General features: G+C 52.5%; 1 long non-coding RNA gene across 1 annotated transcript; it reads right to left on the bottom strand.

The window, feature by feature from the left end:
• Positions 1-639: 639 nt before the first annotated feature.
• LOC133050067 (uncharacterized) lies at positions 640-3226 on the bottom strand. The gene is made up of 4 exons (XR_009691529.1): positions 2873-3226; positions 1939-2124; positions 1354-1671; positions 640-1147 (listed from the first exon to the last, which is right to left on the bottom strand). It is a non-coding gene; the product is annotated as an uncharacterized LOC133050067 (long non-coding RNA).

The following is a 3226-nucleotide window of genomic DNA, read 5'->3' as shown; positions in this document are numbered from 1 at the left end:
TCAACTCAATGGACATGAACTTGGGCAAACTCCAGGAGATGGTGAGGGACAGGGAAGCCTGGCATGCTGCAGTTCATGGGGTCACAAAGAGTCAGACATGACTTGGTGACTCAATAACAACAACCACAACAACAATCTCACAACTCCCGAGACAAATGTTCTGACCAGGAAAACAGGCAGGAAGAGGGCAGGACACTGCCCCGAGCTGCTGGGCTGGCCAGGACCTAGTCAGAGCCGGCTCCCTGAGTTTCTATTTCCTCGTTTCTGAAGTGAGCCTTCTAGACCATCTCTCAGATGGTTTTCAGTTCTGTTACACAATATTCAGCCTCCACAGATGGAGCAGCTCAAGGGCGGTTTGACATCAACACACTGGAATTTATGGAGAGATGAAAATTCTTGTCACCTGATCCCTGAGGGGGTCCTGCCCATCCCGCCGCAGAAGTTTAGCACCGACGTGGAATGGCCGAAGAGGACACAGTCAATTCCTCCCCTGCATGCATCAGGAGGCAGGCGTGAGGTGTGCAGTGCCGAGAAGCTACAAGGGCCAGTGCAACTTCCTGGGGGTGGGGGAGGCCAATGTTACTTGCAATTTGTAGAAATAACTATTTCTATATTAAATACAGCAGTTGTGGAGCAAAATACAAAATTTCCATAGATTTTCATGGTCAAACACAAGATTGTTGAAGGCACGTCACGCATAGGGCAGGAAAACTGAGGTCACTGCCCCACAATCCACATTGCATAAACTTCCCTGCCAACTTTTCAGTAGACAAGTATGACGAGGAAAAAAAAATTTTTTAAATGCAGAGCCTGCCCAGTCTCCAGGACCAGCACGGAGCCTGGTCGCCACCTGGTGTTCATTTGGGACATGACAGCCAGCACTGTGAAGGGGTTGGCTTCCAACGCCTGCGGAGCGGGGGAGCCGGTCCGACATCACTGTGGGAACCTCCCCCCCCCGCCAGCCTGCTTCAGCACCAGGGCCCCCTTTGTGGACACGCTCATTTGGGTGAGGTGGAGCCTCCCCAGCCTGGCCCTGAGAGCAGCACCCACTTCTTAACCCAACTCTGCTCCGCGTGCCTTGGAGACCCTGGTCCAGAAGCCCTGGGTTAGGCGGAGAGGTCTGTTTTCAACTGGCTTCTCGGGCAACCTGGGAATGAAGGCAGAGGTTTGAACTTGCCATCACCATGGGCAGATTTTAAACCCTGCAGAAGCACCTGGTACTGATATAAGGCCCAGGTCTCAGCACCTTTACACAATCGCCCAGGTGACCCTAACACCCAGCCTGAGCTGAGAAACATTGGAATGAAGACTCGCATCACGTGAGTTTTCTGATTCCAGCATCCTGGTACTTACCTGGTGGTCCTCTGGTTAAGACTCCACGCTTCCAATGAAGGGGTTGCAGGTCTGATCCCTGGCCAAGGAAGTAGATCCCACATGGCCAAAAAATTAAGTTAGTTTTTTAAAAGATTTCAGCATTCTTGGGAGGGACGCCAGCAGTGAACCTGGCTCCTCAATCAAGTGATGAGCAGTTCCTGGGATGTCCTTTGGACCAAGAGGTTCAGAGATCTGTAGGCTGCCTCCATGGACCTGTCCCGTTTGGGGTCATGCATATCCTGCTCCTGTAGGGACTGTGTTGGAACACCCTAAATGTCCTGTTCTCAGCATTCTTCACTAAAACACAAAAATTCCACAATTAGAACTATTTTCTGGCACAGTAACTGGTGGGATCAATCAGGTAAATGACCACACTAAGGATGCAGAGCTTTGGTACTAAACTGGGAAAACCAAGATAGGTTTGCCACCCTCAACCTCACATCTGCCTCAGACCAGCAGTAACTGGGGCTGGGCCTCACTGTGTGCTCTGGAGAGGTGGTGGGAGTCCGTCCGATTCTCGAAGGGTCTGCAACCAAGGATGACAATCCTGTGTTCCGTACTTACCCAGGCTACAGCCCTGTGGGTGCGCTGGAGTGAATCTGGCAGTAGATTTAGGGAGGAATTAAGGTTCCTAACATCCATCCCAAGACCAGGTGCTGCCCTCAGGGTGGATCTCAGAAGGGAAGGTTCAGGAGGTCACTGGTCAGCAGGGAGCAGTGGACGTCTGAGTTCAGCTGGTTTTGTTGTTGACTTCCGGTTTGGTTGCGGGGATGGGAAAAATCAGTTACAGGGCTAAAGATGAGGAAATCGTTCAGAACATTTCTAATTTCACAGAGCTGTTTTCGCTTGGGGCTGACCAATATGGCAGCTGGCCTTCTAGGATGTGGGGGCTGCCTTCACTTCCCCACATACCTGGGGCTCCCCTCTCACTCCTGCCATCCCCGCCCTGGTCAATCGGATCCCACTCTCAGCAGTTTCTCTGCAATCCCGGTCTGTCTCAGAGGCCAGCCCAGGAGGGTCAATGTCAGGACTGAGTGCCCCAGCCCCCTGGACCTTTTCTTTTTACTCTTTTTCTTTTATTTCTTTTGGCCGCACTGGGTCTTGGTTGCTGCACATGGGATCTTCATTGTGGTATGCGGGATCTAGTTCCCCGACCTGGGAATGAATCTGGCCCCCTGCATTGGGAGCACAGACTTAGCCCCTGGACCACCAGGGCAGCCCACCCCTGCCCAGATCTTATCAAGGGCCCCCAGCATTCACTTGCTGTTGGACTGGGTAACCTTCCCAGCCTCATCGGATGGTCCCACCGCACCTCCTTCCTGGTAAAACCCTTGGCTACCCCGGGGTCTCAGCTCTCGGGTCCATCAGCTGTCCCTGCTTCCTTCTGCTTCCTCTAGCACCGAAGCAGATACCGTGCAGGGCTTGTGGCCGTGGTTGATCTGTCCCTGCCCATTTGTCCTCTGGGGGATCATGGGGGTGGTTCATAGTAACATCTCACCTAATGGTTCGATGTGTGCATGCTCAGTTGCTCAGTTGTGTCTGTTTGCGACCCAATGGACTGTAGCCTTCGAGGTTGCTCTGTCCGTGGGATTTCCCAGGCAAGAATACTGGAGTGGGCTGCCATTTCCTGGTCCAGGGGCTCTTCCTGACCCAGGGATCTTGCATCTCCTGCGTCAGCAGGAAGATTCTTTACCACTGTGTCGTCTGGGTTGGATAGAAGTATCAGTAGGGTTTGGATTTTGGTTTTGCTCTCTAGTATGTTTCTACAATATGGAGGGAATCACAGAAATTCCAAACCCCTGCCACCATAGCCTTCACCTCCCTGGAACCCCCTCTCCCTTTGCTGTTAATC

This window comes from Dama dama, chromosome 4, assembly GCF_033118175.1.
Source record: "Dama dama isolate Ldn47 chromosome 4, ASM3311817v1, whole genome shotgun sequence".
Classification (NCBI taxonomy): domain Eukaryota; kingdom Metazoa; phylum Chordata; class Mammalia; order Artiodactyla; family Cervidae; genus Dama; species Dama dama.
This window is presented reverse-complemented; position numbering and strand designations above follow the sequence as displayed.